The sequence below is a fragment of the Phoca vitulina genome, unplaced genomic scaffold, assembly GCF_004348235.1.
Source record: "Phoca vitulina isolate PV1807 unplaced genomic scaffold, GSC_HSeal_1.0 scaffold10, whole genome shotgun sequence".
NCBI lineage: Eukaryota > Metazoa > Chordata > Mammalia > Carnivora > Phocidae > Phoca > Phoca vitulina.
The window spans coordinates 47,283,783-47,303,659 of record NW_022589713.1 but is presented as its reverse complement, the minus strand read 5'-3'; positions in this window follow the sequence as shown (position 1 = coordinate 47,303,659).

Here is a 19,877-nt window from a genome sequence, read left to right as displayed (position 1 = left end):
CACCTCACACCCCAACTGTTTTTCAATTGTGGTAAGAAAGAGCAATCTGCACCAATGGAGGAAAGTATTTTACAAACCCACCATCTTCCTCCTTTTATAAAGATAGAGAGGCTAAAGCAGGCAGGGCACCCACCAATGCTCACCCTTAGCAGGGTATCCTGTTCAGAAATTTGTAGGTTGTTGGGTTAAAGACTGATTGAGGTGTCCTCCTGTTGGCTTGGTCCCTGTTGACTGATGTGACGCTGTGGTACTCTCTATGACAGTTACAACCCCCAGATCCCCCTCCCAAGGTTCCTGGAAACCTTGGACATACTTGGACTTAACACAGGGGCAAGCTATGTTTGTCATGCAGGATGACCTAGTGGGGGAGCCCTGCCCAACATCTGAAGAACCAGGTGAATACAGGCAATAACGAGTACAGCTGGATTGGATTATAGATTATAAAGTATGGCAATACAGTTATAAGAACCAACACTTCTTGGGTGATAAGTAAGTGATAGGCAATGATCTAAACATGACACAGAAGATTTATGATAATCCTTATACCATCCCCATGAGATAGAAACTATTGAAAGTCCCATCTTACAGATGAGAGACCTGAAGCATGGGAGAGTTCAATTAACTTCCCTAAGATGTATTAAGGGAGAATGTAAAGAAGTAGACACAAGACTCTTCATTACAGCATTATTTTTAATAAGGTAAGGTTTCCATAGTGATATTGTAGGCAAAGTTGAATGTCCAACAATAAGGAGTGGATTACATAAATTACAATATACCCACAATACATTAAAAATAACCCTGTAGGTGTGTGCTTTGGAAATGAAAGTCTGTTTATCACGTATTATTTAGTTAAAAAAAAATCAGGGCACAAAATAAGTTAAGGCATAATCCCATATTTTGGCACTTATAAATAAATAAATAAATAAATAAATACGTGTGTGTGTGTGTATATATATATATATATATATATATGCATTTTTTAAAGTTCTGAAAGAAAATGCATCCAAGTGTTTCTAGCAGTCCCCAGGTTGTGGATGCTTTATTAGAAGATTATATAAATCTTCTAATAAAAAGGAATTGCTTTTTCATGACAGAAAAGTTGTATTAATTTTAAAGATAATAAAGTAGAATAGAGGATTATCTGGGCATCAAGATCAGATATGTGGAGGGTTCTTAATGCCATGCACATTGAAGTCAAGGCCTCTGGTGCAAGTGGAATTAGTGTGATCCAGCATTTCCCAAAGTGTGTTCCTGGGAAAAAGAGTGTTTCACAGTCAAGTAAATTGGGAAATCCTGCTTACTCCTCTCAAAGATTCATAATGCATAAATTCTGTTAAAAATAAAAAATCTATTTTAGTTGGTTTATTTTTTTAATTTTTTGAGTATAGTTGATACACGATTACATTACTTTCAGCTGTACAACATAATGATTCAACATTTCTATATGTTTTGCTATGCTCACCACAAGTGTAGCTACCATCTGTCTATATATACAATGGAATATTACACAGCCATAAAAAAGGATGCAATCTTGCCATTTGCAACAACATGGATAGATCTAGCAGATTCATTCACATGTGGAAATTAAAAAACAAAACAAATGAATAAACAAACCAATAAAAAGCAGAATCAGACCTATAAATACAGAGAATAAACTGATGGTTACCAGAGGGGAGGGGAGTGGGGGGTGGGCAAAATGGTGAAGGGGAGTGGGAGGTACAGGTCTGCAGTTATGGAATGACCACCTCATGGGAAGAAAAGGTTAAGCATAGAAACTACAGTCAGTTATATTGTAATAGCGTTGTTTTACTTTGTTTAATCCAGCAGTTTCCAATTTTATTTAATCACAAAGCTCCTTTATATAATACGTATAGTTGAAGAAATGCTCACAGGTTTTAGAAGCAGTAGTATTACTTATCACTCATCGTCCTGCTGAGCCTACAACCCTTATACAGAATAATATTTATATATCACGGAGCTTGGAAATATCACAGAGTTTGGAGCATTGCAGTTCACCTCCTTCCTCTGCTCAATGCTAATACCCTCCCTTCTTTATGGGTACGGTTTATAGGGGAATTCCCAGAAAACCTCCTACATTCAAACCATCACCTCAGAGTCTATTCCAGACAATGACGTTTGAAAGAATTAAATAGAAAGAATAAAAGACAGATATACCAAGTTAGAAAACGCAAGAATCATGCTTATTTAACCACTTATTCTCATGATTAAAAATCAGATTTTAGGGGGGGTGGAGCAAGATAGCAGAGGAGTAGGAGACCTGGATTTCGTCTCCTCTCAGGAATTCAGCTGGATAGGGATCAAACCATTCTGAACACCTACAAACTCAACAGGAGATCGAAGAAAAGAATAGCAACAACTCTCTGAACAGAAAAGCGACCACTTTCTGGAAGGTAGGATGTGCAGAGAAGTGAATCTGAGGCGATATTCGGGAGGCTAGACGGCGGGGGAGGGGCCTCCGTTGGCCGCTTCTGGCAAGTGATAGAGCCGCGGAGCACAAAATCGGAACTTTTAGAAGTCTGCTCTGCTGAGGGAGGTCGCTCCAGTGGCTAAGCGGGGGGTGGAACCCTCATGGGACAGTGTGGTCTCAGGACCCTCGGGGTCACAGAAAGACCGGGGGTGCCTGAGTGCAGCAGAGCTCCCAGGTATCGGAGCGGGGAAGCCGGCTGCAGAGACGGAGCTGAGGCGCGGGCTCTCAGCTCGGGGTTGCCATAAACTGATCTGTGGCACAGTCAGGCCACTGCTCCTCCAGCAGGGACCCAACAAGCAGCAGAAATGGGGAGATTCCCCTTCCTCCCCCGGGAGGAGTGGTGTGGGAGCACACCGCAGGGATCTGCTGGGTTTGGAGACTCCACACTGGCTCATGAGCCAGAGATAGAAATGCTCGGTCACAGGCCGGGTGAGCACAGAGTGCGGCCGGAGACTGGGGAGACGGGGGTGATTGACTGCTTTTCTCTGGGGGCACACTGAGGAGTGGGTCCCCGAGTTCTCAGCTCCCCCGGGGTGGAGATTGGGAGGCTGCGATTTTCACTCTTGGCCTCCAAAGCTGAACGGAAAGCTTGCAGGGAACAAAAGCTCCTGAGAGCAAACCCGAGCAGATTACTCAGCCCGGATCGGCAAGGGCGGGGCAATTCCGCCTCCGGCAAAGACATTTGGGAACCACGGCAACAGGCCCCTCCCCTAGAACATCAGCGAGAACATCCAGCCAAGACCAAGTTTACCGATCAACAAGAACAGCAGAACTCCAGAGCTAGGGGAATAGTGCACCTAGAATTCATGGCTTTTTTACCATGATTCCTTAGTCTTTCCAAGTTAATTTTTTTCAACTTTTTTTTTTTTTTGAATTTTTCTTTTTCCCCTTTTCAACCAACATCTTATCAATTCCTTTATTAAAAAACATTTTTATTTTTCATTTTTAGAGTCATATTCTATCCCTTCATAGTAGTTACCCTTATTTTTGGCATATACATATATATAAATTGTTTTCTCTTTAAAATTTTGAGATACAGTTTCTTCTAACAGATCAAAATATACCCTAAATCTCTAGTGTATAGCTTTGTTCTAGTCTCCTGCCTGATCACATTTTCTCCCTTTTTTTTTCTTTTTTTTTTTTTAAATACTCTTCTTTCTTCTTTCAAACAAATTCTTATCTTATCAATTCCTTTTATAAAATCTTTTATAATTTTCATCTTTACAGTCATATTCCATCCCTTCATCGTATTAACCCTTATTTTTGTACATATATAAGTTTTTCATTCTTTAAAATTTTGGGAGGCACTTTCTTCTAATGACCAAAATACACCCAAAATCTAGTGTGTGGCACTGATCTATGCACCAGCCTGATCATATTTGATCATATTCTGGTTTTTTTTGTTTTGTTCTGTTTTTGTTTGTTTTTATCTTTTTCTCTTTTTCTTCTTTTTCTTTTCTCTTTCTTTCCCTTTCTTTTCCCCCGGTTTCAGGTCTTTTCTGATTTGTTTAGAGTATATTTTCTGGGGACGTTGTTACCCTGTTAGCATTTTGTTCTCTCATTCATCTATTCTCCTCTGGACAAAGTGACAAGATGGAAAAAAACCACTCAATAAAAAGAACAAGAGGCAGTACCCACTGCCAGGGACCTACTCAATATGGACATTAGTACGATGTCGGAACTAGAGTTCAGAATGATGATTTTAAAAATACTAGCTGGGCTTGAAAAAAGCATGGAAGTTATTAGAGAAACCCTTTCTGGAGAAATAAAAGAACTAAAATCTAACCAAGTCGAAATCAAAAAGACTATTAATGAGGTACAATCAAAAATGGGGGCTCTACAATCTACACATTCAATGCAATCCCCATCAAAATACCATCCACTTTTTTCAAAGAAATGGAACAAATCATCCTAAAATTTGTATGGAACCAGAAAAGACCCCGAATAGCCAGAGGAATGTTGAAAAAGAAAAGCAAAGCTGGCAGCATCACAATTCCGGACTTCCAGCTGTATTACAAAGCTGTCATCATCAAGACAGTATGGTACTGGCACAAAAACAGACACATAGATCAATGGAACAGAATAGAGAGCCCAGAAATGGACCCTCAACTCTATGGTCAACTCATCTTTGACAAAGCAGGAAAGAATGTCCAATGGAAAAAAGACAGTCTCTTCAACAAATGGTGTTGGGAAAATTAGACAGCCACATGCAGAAGAATGAAACTGGTCCATTTCCTTACACCACACACAAAAATAGACTCCAAATGTTTGAAAGACCTAAATGTGAGACAGGAGTCCATCAAAACCCTAAAGGAGAACACAGGCAGCAACCTCTTCGACCTCAGCCACAGCAACTTCTTCCTAGAAACATCACCAAAGGCAAGGGAAGCAAGGGCAAAAATGAACTATTGGGACCTCATCAAGATAAAAAGCTTTTGCACAGCAAAAGAAACAGTCAACAAAACCAAAAGACAACCGACAGAATGGGAGAAGATATTTGCAAATGACATATCAGATAAAGGGCTAGTATCCAAAATCTATAAAGAACTTACCAAACTCAACACCCAAAGAACAAATGATCCAATCAAGAAATGGGCAGAAGACATGAACAGACATTTTTCCAAAGAAGACATCCAAACGGCCAAACAGACACATGAAAAAGTGCTCAACATCACTCGGCATCAGGGAAATCCAAATCAAAACCTCAATGAGATATCACCTCACACCAGTCAGAATGGCTAAAATTAACAAGTCAGGAAATGACAGATGTTGGCAGGGATGCAGAGAAAGGGGAACCCTCCTACACTGTTGGTGGGAATGCAAGCTGGTGCAGCCACTCTGGAAAACAGTATGGAGGTTCCTCAAAAAGTTGAAAATAGAGCTACCATACGATCCAGCAATTGCACTACTGGGTATTTACCCCAAAGATACAAATGTAGGGATCCGAAGGGGTATGTGCACCCCGATGTTTACAGCAGCAATGTCCACAATAGCCAAACTGTGGAAAGAGCCAAGATGTCCATCGACAGATGAATGGATAAAGAAGAAGTGGTATATATATACGATGGAATATTATGCAGCCATCAAAAGGAATGAGATCTTGCCATTTGCAACGACGTGGATGGAACTGGAGGGTATTATGCTGAGCGAAATAAGTCAAACAGAGAAAGACATGTATCATATGACCTCACTGATATGAGGAATTCTTAATCTCAGGAAACAAACTGAGGGTTGCTGGAGTGGGGGGTGGGGTGGGAGGGATAGACATTGTGCAGTGATAGACATTGGGGAGGGTATGTGCTATGGTGAGCGCTGTGAATGTGCAAGACTGTTGAATCACAGATCTGTACCTCTGAAGCAAATAATACATTATATGTTTAAAAGAAAGAAGAAGAAGAAGAAGATAGCAGGAGGGGAAGAATGAAGGGGGGGAAATCGGAGGGGGAGACAAACCATGAGAGACGATGGACTCCGAAAAACAAACTGAGGGTTCTAGAGGGGAGGGCGTGGGAGGATGGGTTAGCCTGGTGATGGGTATTAAAGAGGTCACGTTCTGCATGGAGCACTGGGTGTTATATGCAAACAATGAATCATGGAACACTACATCAAAAACTAATGATGTAATGTATGGTGATTAACATAACATAATAATAATAATAAAAAGAAATGCAATTTTTAAAAAATCAAATTTTAGAAATTAGATTTTTTTTCTTTCTTTTTCATTTCCTTTTGAGATGGCTAGTTTTTGAAATGCCATGAGAAAAAACAACATAAAATGATTACAAAACTGGATCAGTACTTTTTTTCTGTTTTCCCGTTACTGAGGCTTTAGACAACATTACTGGATCCATTGTTTCTTCTATTTGTCTTATTTGTGCCTTTCTGGCACCTTTCTTAACCTTTGGAAATTTCTTACATGGTGAGATCCACCCGTGCATGACAGAAATCAGGGAATGTGCTTTCCTGGCCTCCCTTGCAATTAGGGCACAAGGAAGTGAACCAGACACACCCTCACAGATTTCAATGACAAAGAATAAGACAAGGAGGAACTGAGCCCAGAATCCATTTTACTGGAAAGGGATAAAGAGCTTGGAAGAGAAATACCAAGCTTTTAGAATCTGGAATGTCAGAGGATTTCATAACAGTGTCTCAGGTCACTGTTTTTGGTGAGAACCAGGAGATGAGTGTCCAGCCATCAGAAGAGTGTATCTGTGAGGAGTTCTGAGGAATACAATTTTGGTTTTCTTCCTAAGGAGACTCGAAGCCTGATTCTCTGAGTACTCAATAACTTCTTATTCTATTTAAATTAGCCGGAATGGGGGAGCAATGCATTGTTCCAGAACCAGATGTTTAGAAACACCACAAAGTCTCCTAAACACATAGCTCAGCTGCTCTACCCTTTTGTCTCATACCATCAGGCTACCTCTTCTCATAGGATGAATGAGGGATGCTAGAGAGAAGACAGGTTAATTTTTTGCTGATATTCCAGTGTTAACTAGATGGTTGTTCACTTTGTTACATCCAGTTAATGTTCATTTTACATTTGACTGGATGAATTGTACTTACTCTAGCAAATCCAGATTGTCTAAATGGCTACACCTAAACCAGTAAGAGTAGCCTTTAGCGCTTTTCTTTCTTGGATCTGTAACATGTCATATTCTATTTTTCTTCCTACATAATTGACCCCTTCTCTGCTTCTTTGTATACTCTTCCACCTTTACCCAAAATGTAAATGTTGGCATTTCTCAGGACTGGGTCTTTTCTCTCTATATATTCTCACTTGATAAACTCAAGCATCCTCTGGTTTTCAATAGGACCCACATATAGGTGATAACTACATTTACAACTCCAGCCTCAAACTCCCTCATGAAGTTTATCCTTCATATATCACCTAAGATTATCTAAGAGCTGTCTCAAACTTAACATATCCAAAATGGAATATTCACACGGTGTTGTCATCCACCTGGTTGCTCACCCCAAATACCTAGAGCTTTCTTTCATTCACCTTTACCCCTTTGACCTACATGATTCAAAGAAATAACAAGCATTCGAAAGAAACTGCTATAAAACACATGGTAATCTTTATAATGGATCTAATTTGTGCTCTCACTAAAATATAAGAACGTATCAATTCCATTTTTAACATGCAAAATAAACTAGGGAATGCACAGACTAAAATATGGACGGAGACTAAAAGCTCACTGGAAGTTGCTGGAGGGGAGAGGTGTGGGGAATGGGATAACTGGGTGATGGACCTGAAGGAGGACATGTGATGTCATAGCACTTGATATTATATGACTGATGAATCACTGAGCTCTACCTCTGAAACTAATAATACACTATATGTTAATTAATTGAATTTAAATTAAAGAAAACTCACTGAAAAAACAAAGAAGCCTTTGAGAAAATGACGCAGGAAACCAAAAGCACAAAATCAGAATGGATTTTGATGTTCATAAAAAGCAGGATCACAACTACTGATTTGTAATATAAGGGAAACGATTCGACAATAATAATAATCCAGATTTTATAATCCCAAATTGGGGTACCAAAGATCAGGAAATGGTATGGTGAGCAGGGTTAAATAGAAGCAACCTTAATACCAAGAATGGCATAAGGATGACCTGGAATCATTAAATTGATCTTAAATTTAAGCACTCGAGAAACAGAGATGATTGTTTCAGAAAAGTTGAACAGTAAGATCAAAACAGAAAGCATTACAAACATTTAGCAAGTGCCTGGAAAATAAGGGGGAAAAAAATGTAGGCAGGTAAGCAGATAAGAAAGTTGCCAAAAGGCTAAATATTTCTATTTCATTCACACAAATGGCATGAGTTAAATCCCCCTATCGAAAGGGGAAAATTCTCAAATTGGGTTAAAAAGTAAAGCCAACTGTATCCTGCTTATAAGGACTCCTAAAATAAAATGGTATATAGAGGGCGCTGGGTGGCTCAGTTGGTTAAGCATCTGCCTTTGGTTCAGGTCATGATCTCAGGATCCTGGGATCCAGCCCCGCTTTGGCTCCTGGCTCAGCAGGAAGTCTGCTTCTCCCTCTCCCTCTACCCCTCCCCTCCTGCTCATGCTCTCTCTCTCTCAAATAAATAAATAAAATCTTTTTAAATAAATAAGTTTTAAAAATGGTACATAGAAGTTAAAAGTTAAACGATGGACAAGAAAAAAAATTAATAAAGAAAAAAAGCCCATGATGGTAATATAAACATCAAATTAATTAGAATTAAAGGTATGAAAAGGGTCATTTTATAGGGTACAGTCTATAAATTAAAATTAAGTAAAACCATGAAACATTCTTAATAGCCTCAAAGTTTACGAAAGAAATTTCCTGCGGTTGGTCTGGCTGGGGGTGTGGCATCAAGTGCTGTACCACTGGTCCTCACAACTCCCACCTCCCTCAGATCTTTCTGCATCAAATTGCATTCTGCAAGTCTAAGGACCCAACCTCCAAAAAGAGGGGTAGGGACAGTCTGCCGAAGTGAGATCCCCAAAAAGGGAAGCTCCAAATGCTCTGGCAGCAGTAGGCTATAGAGACTAAAGATTGTCATGAACTCCATTTGTTTAAGAAGCAAAAAGACAGTGGAGATTTAAAAAATAAATAAAGAAGTCCCTTTTCCCCTGATGAGGGACCCAGGATGGACTGGGGCTAGGAATTATCCACATTAGCTTCCAAGGGTTTAGAATTTAGAATGGGAGCAAGGGTATCAAGTCCCACTCCTGCCTAAGAGATAAAGACCAAGGTCAGAAGGCTCCCCTATTCCAACAGCAAAAAGAAAAAATGCTGCAAATTTACATGAAAAATATAAGTGAATGTTTACCAAAAACAAAAACAGAATCTTGTGATGTTCCCTGAAAAGAAAAAGAAAGAAAAGTGTGTGTGTGTGCGTGTGTGTGTGTGTGTGTGTGTGTGTTGACTGATCCTAAAACAAAGTCTCAGCCTCATTCTGCCAACACTGAAGTATATCATCTGGCCCTTCTATATATTCTGTAGATTGAACTAAATGAAAAAGACAGGACAGGGGGCTGACGCTCAGCTCTTCGGCTCATGAGCACAAGGCAGTGGGTCAGAACACCATGATGCAGACCCCTCCAATTTTCCCCTGGAGTGGGTGCCTGTTGGGAGCAAGAAACAGGATCAGGAATGGAACATGAAAGGGACAATGAATAAAGTAATAACAGTGAACAGTGAAGCAGTGCAGGGAGTAAGAATATTCATGTGCTAGAAACTGAGGAACAGGTCCGATCGTTCCAATTCTTCATGCCGGGATATCCTGGCATTTCATCCAATGCCAGGATAATGTCTCTTTTAATGCTTACAACAGTCTGAGGTACACATTGTCCTCATTTTACAAGGGAGTAAAACAGACGAACTTAAGATAGATACCCAAGGGTGCCCAACTTCACTGCATTGACAAATAGGGGTTAAAACCCAACCCTCTCGTAACTCCACAGCCTATGTCCCAACCATGACACATTTTTTCCTTCTCTGATGTTCATGCTGAATGTGATTTTCTTTTTTTTAAATATTTTATTTATTTATTAGAGAGAGAGAGAGAATGAGAAGGAGAGGGAGAGAGTCTGAAGCAGACTCTGCCCTGAGCACAGAGCCTGACATGGGGCTCGATCCCACAACCCCAAGACCACGACCCAAGCCAAAACTAAGAGTCAGATGCTCAACCGGCTGAGCCATCCAGGCACCCCTGAATATGATTTTCTACATGTCCTTTCTTTGGCTGTGCAATATCATGGTTATGCTAAAGTAAAGGGCTCCCTGCCACAACCACCCCCCACCCCACACTTCCGGGGCCACATACGTTCCATTTCCTCTCTGTATCTCACTTAAATTCCCTTCGTCCTATAGGCAGATTGCATATATGTGTCTGGGAGCTGGAAGGAAGCTCCTTGTTGAGACCTTTTTGGGAGAGTCTACGTAAGCATACAGAAAAAAATATAACCAAGGTTCACATCCCTCAAAAATAATTTCTAGATAATTCGAGTGACTATATTAAAGCTTTCACATGCTACCTCACCTTGGTGTATAGAAACCACTGCAGAAATCCTGAATACAAGGTCTTTGTCAAAAATCTGTACTGTGTCTCCTTACAACTCCCCATGGTCCTTCCAAAAAGAAGACATTTGAAGTCTTTGGGTAAACCACAATGAACAAGCCCCACTCCTCCTCATAAATCATGCTATTGTTTAGTGATGCACCATCAAGACAGGTCACATTTATCTCCCCAAAGAAAGCCTGGAAAAAATATGTTCAGAAAATATTGGTCATGTTATCTTTCCAAAAGGTTAAGAGAAGGATTTGCTTATCTATGATGATTTATGGAACTGACAAGCGGGTGCACAAATGTGGCCAGGAAATGCATAAGAATAGAGAGAATGGCTTTGAACAAAATTATGGTGTCAGGGCACAAAGCTGATAGCTGTGTTCTATAATAGGACCAAAAAAAAAAAAAAAAAAACTGGGATTCATAAATTGCATTTGTGAAGAATAAACAAAAAAAGAGAATGGGATGAGGCCAGTGCCCCTTGTTGTTTCTATATCATAATTTGCTGGCCTGCCCTGCCCTGCCTCTGTCAGAGATAAGGACTTCTATTGCTTTCTTCTATCTCCAGATTAGGTCTAAACACCAATAAATAAGACACTTTGGCTTCTGTTTGCGTGTCCTGTCCATATCTGACCTCCCTCATGACTGTTAAATGATTTTCGGTGACTGGATGGTTTACGCAGGTGAACAAGCATGTCTGACTCCCATCCAGTGAATAAACCTTCCTCCATGGCTACAACAAGAACGCCCGAATTCCAGTTCTAGCGCTGCGAGTCCCCACCTGCGTGACTCTGGACACGTTCTCTGTTTTCACTTCTTTCATTTGCAACACGGCTGAAAAATACATCATTCATCAATCTGAAAAGCTGAAGTCATGATCCAGAAAAAAACAAAAGAAACTGTATGAAGCCATCCCAGTCCTCCGGACCCCATACTATTTCATTGCCACGCCTACTGGGGGCCGTGGGGGTGAGAGCGAGTAAATGTTTGTCAAATTGACTTGAAAGACACATCTCACATCTCTAAATGGATAAATGGAATAGATGTATACAGAATTTGTCAGTGTTTTTAATTCTGAAATTATATCCTTGAACTTGTAAAGAAGAGTAGCTAACCATCTGCTGATTTAATTGACATTTTAGCACCGACTGAACTGTTCTGGAATAAAAATATTTTATGACTTCCTGGGTCTTGCAAAACATTCTCTCCTTCTGTTTTATTGTGGCCTTAACAATAATTCAAAGACAAACTTCAGTATAAACCCCCTCCACCCCCAACAGTTCCTTGGGCTATTTTAAGCTCTCACTCCACCATGGGCAGCAATGGTATAAGCACCTTGCCAGAAAAGCTTTATTTTCATTCCCTAGACAAGACAGCTAACCTCCAGGTGTTCTATTCAGTGGATAATGTGCATGCTACGATGTGTATCCACTTGTTTTTATCCATTTTGAAGCCTTGGTTTGGAACAAATACCGTTTTAAGACCGTTTGCAGGATTAAAATATGGAGGGTATTATTAGATCAGGTTCTTGTCCTCTGCCCCCTCTCCCGGCTTCTCCCCATTGAGTGGCTCACACAGCTCCAAGGAAGCAGCACTGCGTGGCCCTCCTCAGCCTCATGCTTCACCTCCGTCCTTACCCCCAGCTCCATGCGGGTTCTGCTGGCTCCTGTCTTGCTACCTTCATCTCCCCTTTCCTGGTGAGTGCTCACCTCCTGAACCTGACTCAGCCGCCCCCAGGGCAGCGTGCACTTTATCCACTGGATCCACTCCTGGGACAGAGGCTTGCACTTGCTCTGCAGGTCCATCCAATTTTCAAGGAGGCCACCCAGTCCAGGCCTGGCCCTCTTAGTTTCCATTACATGGTCTTCCCAAACCCACTGGGAGGAAAGTTGTGACAGTTATTTATTTGTGACTGTGGGGTCCCTGCTCAGCTATTGCAGAGTATGGACACAGACCCCTCCACCTCCTCAGTTCCTTGAGCAAGGAAACACAGAAGGGTAAGAGTCAGGAGAGTTGCAAAGATGGCTGATTACTCAGGTCAGGGAAAACCTGACAGATATGGCAATCTATGATTTTTTTAAGTAATCGTTTTAATTGAACTGTAGCTTATGTAGAGAGGAGTTCAAAATTATACCCATGCAGGTTGATGGCTCATCTCCAAAAAACACACCCATCTATCAACCACCTAAATTCAGAAATATACATTTCTGAAGCCAGAAGCCACCCTCATCTGCCTCCCATAAGAAGTCCCTCCTGGGGGGTCTGGGGGGTCAGTCGGTTAAGCATCTGCCTTCAGCTCAGGTCATGATCCCAGGGTTCTGGGATCAAGGCCCACGTCAGTTTCCCTGCTTAGTGGGGAGTCTGCTTTTCCCTCTCCCTCTGCCTGCCGCTCCCCCCTGCTCATGCATGCTCTCTCTCTCAAATAAATAAATAAAATCTTAAAAACAATAAAGGAAGCCCCTCCTTCCTCCTCAAAAGCAACAAATATCATGACTTCTGTCCCCAGACATTACTTTGCCTGTGTTTGAATTTATACAAATGGAATTGTACCTCACATATGTTTTTATGTCTGGCTTCCTTGGCTCAACGTTGTTTGTGAGATTGATCCAAATCGTTGTGTGTAGATCATTTTCATTTCTATATAGTATTCCACTGACCGAATGAATGTGCCATAATTTATTTATCCATTCTAGTGTCAATGGACTGTAGACTTTGCAGTTTGGAGCTAGTACAAGCAAGACTGTTCTGAAATCCTTGCACTAATTATCAGTAGCTGTATGTGCAAGCTTCTGTTGGGTGTATCCCTCCAGTGGACTTTCTGTCGTAGGCCCCAGCAAAGGCTGTGCAACAATATCCCAGTGTTCTATCAATTTATACACAATTTATTACCAGTGGTAGTTAAGAGTTCCAGAAGCCCTATTTCTCACCTGTACTTGGTTTTGTCAGTCTCTTTAATGCTAACTCTTCTGATCTCTATATAACAGCAATGCTATCCTAGACCCAGGCAAGAGTAGGAACCTTCTAGGTTATAGGCTTTGAAGGCCCTGCTGGGCCCCTCCTAATGTCACACCACCCCTGGAAGTCCTCTGGGCAAAGGCAAATGGGGCAACAAAAGACCTAACTAACAGAACCGACATGATAGGCCTCACTGATGTATGAACTACATTCCCTGAAGATAAAAAATGGATATTTATTTTTTTCCCAAAAAATGTATAAAAATGCTTTTTAAGAAATTTTATTATAAAAACGTTTCTACCAAAAAAAAATATGAAGAAGAAAGGTTAAGTATAAATAACTAGAGAAAGAGAGAACATTTAAAGATTAACACTAGACTACATTACTCAAGATTATGAAAAACTGGATGAAATGTATATTTTCCTAGAAGAGTGTAAGTTACCAAAACTAATGCCAGGAAAGACGGAAACTCCAAACACACTGATTTCCGTAGAAAGTAGAAAAAAAGCTATCAACTTACCAACTTCCAAAAACGCCTCAGGTTCAGAGGATTTCACAAGGAAGTTTTATTTCGGAATATAGGAAAGACAAAAAAAGAAAGAAAATGTTGACATTTTTAAAATTATGTGATTATAATACTGATATCAAACCCTGATAAAGATTACCCAAAATAGAAAAACTTAAACCACTTTTATATTAATATAAAAATCCTTATTAAAATATTAAAAAAGAAAAGCCAGTGGCACATACAAACAACAATATATCAAGACTAAGAAGATTTGGTCAAAGATGGTTCAGTATTAGAAAATCTATTACTATCAGCCATCATATTTATATAAATAAAGACAAAAAGCATGTAATCCTCACTATAGACCATGAAATAACACTTGAAAAAATTCAACAACCATTCTTGATATGAAAAATAAATAACAAAAACATTCGATACTTATGTACAGATGGATGTTACTCTAAGATAAATAAAAGATGTTCTCCTCAGCCCACATGCCAGCCTCATGCTAACAGAGAAACACCAAAGACATTCTCACTAAAGTTGGGAATAATACAAGGATGTCCAATGGTACCCTGACTCTACCCACTATTACCACTAGTATTTAACATTATACTCCAGGTACTACCCAATATGATCAGACAACACAAAGAAATTACAGGATTAAATTGAAAAGACTGGTGTTAACATTTTGCTTAAAGGTGATACAGTTGTACACGTGGAATGTCTCCTCCCCTAAACTGACTGAAAACTACAGTAAATAATTAGAGATTTCACGAAGTTAGCAAGGGACAAACTCAAAATGCAGAAAACAATGGCTTTCAGTTATATAAACAGCGAACAGTTAGAAGATAAAATGAAAGAAAAGACTCCATTTACACAAGAAATCTATGACATAAAATAGTCTTGGTAATAGTTTTAACAAGACTACAATATTCAAAGACTATAAAACAGAAATTTTCAAAACTAGCAAAAGAAGATTTGAAAAAATGGAAAGGCATCATACCGTGTTCCTGAATAAGATGATTCAACATCTTAATGTCAAATCTCACTAAGTTAATTTATAAATTTAACAGGGTTTCCATAAAAATATCAATGGGTGCTTTTAGAAGTCGATAGGCTGATTCTAATTTTAATACAGGAAAAAAAATGTTTCCAGGAAAACTCTGAAGAATGACAAGCAACGAGGGATACCTTCCAGATATTAAAACAGATTATAAAGCTATTGCATAAAATAAAGCCACTGTGTGTTAGTGATGCATGGATATACGGGCAAACCAAAGAAACATAATGGGAAGTATAAAAATAGACCCAAATGATTTTAAGAATCTGATGTATGATAAATGAAGCATCTCAAATCAGTAAGGTAAATGTGGATTACTTGATAAATGATTTTAGAGTAGAGTTTCCCATCCTTGGCACTATTGACATTTTGGGTTGGAAAACCCCTTGTCCTCAGTGGTTGTCCTGTGCATTGGAGGGTATTTAGTGGCATTCTGGACTCTATCCACTAGATAGATGCTAATAATATCCACCCTCAAGCTGTGGTGACTAAAAATGTCTCCCAACATTGCCAAGTGGTCTCTGTGTGGCAAAGTTGCCCATATTTAAGGACCACTGCTTGAAAGCAACCAGGTAACCCTCTGGGGATGAAGGGGTAGGAATTCAGCTATATTTCAGAAAAAAAGTAAACTCCAAATATGTCAAAGATAAAATTTTTAAAAATAACATGATATAAATGTAATACAAGGAAACATGGGTGAATTACTTTACAATCTTAAATTAGAGGAGCCTTTTCTAATTTTGACTCCAAATTCAGAATCTTCTTCTCCATTTCCCCACAAAATTTTAAGCAACATATTCAATTCCCATGAGCATGTTGTGGAATCAGAGTCATTTAGGGGATACAAGTTAATGAAAGAAATGGTCTCAAGATTGCCACTAGGAGACAGCCATGGGACATCGAGCCATGGGATATATTTTTAGGTTCTCTCTTAAAATAAAATTCTGACAACTACTGAGCACGGAGGCTACTATTGTAATCCAAGTATGGAGCAATGGTTTTATCATGATAAAAATTGAGAAGAGGATCCAGTTGGGAAGTGGGTGGTTGGAGGGACGACTAAATTCACTTTCAAATGTATTTCCTTATTTCTCAACAGTTAATTGTCAAAAAAGCTACAAGAGGACCACAATGTTGATTTGATTCAGTCATTGGGATTGTGAAGGCAAATAGCCAATCATATTAATAAATGCATTGACCATGTGCATTCTTCTCTATTCTTTGGCAATTAACCTGCCAATAGTCCATCATGCTGGGCATTTACATTGCCCACAGTCACAAAAATAAAACTGAAAGACTATGGTTTGGGACAATGTTTCTCTAGGCACCATCCAAGATTCTGTTCTTGTCTAGAGTTTGAAAATGACCTTATGACCAGTTCTGAGTAAAGCAGTCAGGGATGGATGTGGTACTTCCAAGACAATTCTGCTTTCCTTTGTATGTCAGCCCTCCAAGAATCCCAAAATACAAAAGTACCTAGTGCTTATCATATAATACACAGTCATGTTATAGTCAGGTCTTTCCCAAATTCAAGTAAGACTCAGAATACCCTGGGTAGCTTGTGTAAATCCTTGAGCTTGTTCCCGGAGATTCTTCAGGGAATCTGCATCAATACCCCCAAAGTGATTTGGGTGTATGTGTTCCATGGATCTCATTTGAGAAATACTCCTATAGAATTGAGTCTGTGTAGTAGAAAAAAACACTTTTTCCTTAAATTCCAGTCCATCACAGACTTACAGTTTTATAAAATACAATAAAAGTGAATTACTAGATAAATGAAATTTTGAAAAAACAGACACTTATATACAAATATAAGTCCTAATGTTTTACGATTAGATTCAGCAGGTACAAAATTACATACCAATAAATATATCAATTCATCGACAAATATAATCAGAACAAATAAGACAGGAAAGAACAAAATCTGGGTATCGAATTCATTGGAAGCATGCATAGAGACAATGAACAGAGAGAATCATTATTACAGTTGTAATGTTGTCATATCACACTTATAGCTAAACCAAAAATTATGAGTTAGCAATTCCCCACATTAAGCATCTATGTGCACATATTGAGCGAACACCATGTACATCACCATTTAAAGGTTTTAATGGATTTGGTATCCTAAATTGAATTGGCAATGCGATTCACAAGGAATAAAGTATATCCAAATCATTTCTGTGTTTTGTTTTAAGAGCATTCATAGACTCATAGTAGATAAACCATTGAGGTATGTTGACAGAAATGTAAGAAGAAGGTTTCAAGCAATTTCAACAGGTTCAAGTTGCTCCTTTCCAACTTTTAATGTGGCCCAACCAAGCAGGACTAGTTTGCAGCTTACACCACATGTGACTCACCATGAAGCCCACCGTAAAACTGGTCTATAGTCCATTCAAAGACAAAGCCACTGATCATTGCTTGGGTGGCAACAATGTCGAGTTGCTATCAAAATTCTAAATGTGCCCTCTATATTTCCTTACTCATCTGTTCCTGGGCTGCTCACAAACAGTTGGCCAACTAGTGTGGTCCTCAGACCATACTTTGAATAGCGCTGGCCTGTGGGACCTGAAAAATCCACCAGTCAGTATTTCCTTCTGCAAGAACCCAAGATAAATGGACACAACCTTTTTTGAACACCAGAGATTCACTCAACGGTGTGTGAAAAGTTAGCATATTTGGGGCATTGCATGTAACTGCTTAATGCCTCCAAAACCATGCAGATGGCCAAGTAGCTGACAGACATTCATGCCTTCAGTTTTAAAATTATGCCATTTCCATACAACATTAACTTTACATTTATTTATAAAGGGTACGTTTTGTTTGAAATTCTTGTAAATAATAATTGTCATTTCACATTCATCATGACACCAGAAAACAGCTTCAGCCAGACACATACAATTAACATGACCACATTGCGATTTTGCCAACAAACAAGAGAGAACCACAAGGGATAATCTGGCACCCCAGAGGAGGCACCAAAGTCAATTCTAAAGGCTCATATCAATTCATGCCCTCACTATTGAAGCCAGATCCACCATCTGGAAAGCTCCAGCATCCTTGTAACAACCCTGCTGATCAACTGGTGTGTGGAGTCAGTCCGCACATGGGGCATACACCCCCACCCCATAGGCGATCAGGGAAGCCAGAAGTAGAGGCCACAGCTTGGCCTGGGAAGGTTTGCAATTATTTGCCTTCTGTGAAAAAGGTTTTTTGGGGAAATATTTTGCCCTTCCACAGCACTGAACTGTGCTTCATCTGTCTCTGTCCACTTCGGCTCCCACTTTGGGGCTCTGCGTGTCTCTCCCCCACCTGCCTGTGTCAACGGCTCTCAATCCCCGCACCCCAGAAAACAGTGGCCACACAAGTGCACCCCCAACTGTTGATCACTGTGAAAGAGCTACTCCTCCCACAGCAAGGGATACATTTCAGTCCATCAGCTGCCCATCCGGAGTGGTCCGGAGTGGTCTGAGTGGTGCAGGGCAACGTAAGGAGAGCACTGCTTGCTGGGAAGGACAGGGAGAAGGCACAGCAGCAAGTCAGTCATCCTCAGAGGAAGAACACTAGGACTGTGCCTCCAGCTGTATTCAAGAATGTAGTCAGGGCACTTCCAGCTCTATTACAAAGCTCTCATCATCAAGACAGCATGGTACTGGCACAAAAACAGACACATAGATCAATGGAACAGAATAGAGAGCCCAGAAATAGACCCTCATCTCTATGGTCAACTCATCTTTGACAAAGCAGGAAAGAATGTCCAATGGAAAAAAGACAGTCTCTTCAACAAATAGTGTTGGGAAAATTGGACAGCCACATGCAGAATGAAACTGGACTATTTCCTTACACCACACACAAAAATAGACTCCAAATGGTTGAAAGACCTAAATGTGAGACAGGAGTCCATCAAAATCCTAAAGGAGAACACAGCAGCAACCTCTTCGACCTCAGCTGCAGCAACTTCTTCCTAGAAACATCGCCAAAGGCAAGAGAAGCAAGGGCAAAAATGAACTATTGGGACTTCATCAAGATAAAAAGCTTTTGCACAGCAAAGGAAACAGTCAACAAAACCAAAGACAACCGACAGAATGGGAGAAGATATTTGCAAATGACATATCAGATAAAGGGCTGGTATCCAAAATCTATAAAGAATTTACCAAACTCAACACCCAAAGAACAAAGAATCCAATCAAGAAATGGGCAGAAGACATGAACAGACATTTTTCCAAAGAAGACATCCAAACGGCCAAACAGATACATGAAAAAGTGCTCAACATCGCTCGGCATCAGGGAAATCCAAATCAAAACCTCAATGAGATACCACCTCACACCAGTCAGAATGGCTGAAATTAACAAGTCAGGAAATGACAGATGTTGGTAGGGATGTGGAGAAAGGGGAACCCTCCTACACTGTTGGTGGGAATGCAAGCTGGTGCAACTACTCTGGAAAACAGTATGGAGTTTCCTCAAAAAGTTGAAAATAGAGCTACCATACGATCCAGCAATTGCCCTACTGGGTATTTACCCCAAAGATACAAATGTAGGGATCTGAAGGGGAACGTGCACCCCGATGTTTATAGCAGCAATGTCCACAATAGCCAAACTGTGGAAAGAGCCAAGATGTCCATTGACAGATGAATGGATAAAGAAGAAGTGGTATATATATACAATGGAATATTATGCAGCCATCAAAAGGAATGAGATCTTGCCATTTGCAACGACGTGGATGGAACTGGAGGGTGTTATGCTGAGTGAAATAAGTCAATCAGAGAAAGACATGTATCATATGACCTCACTGAT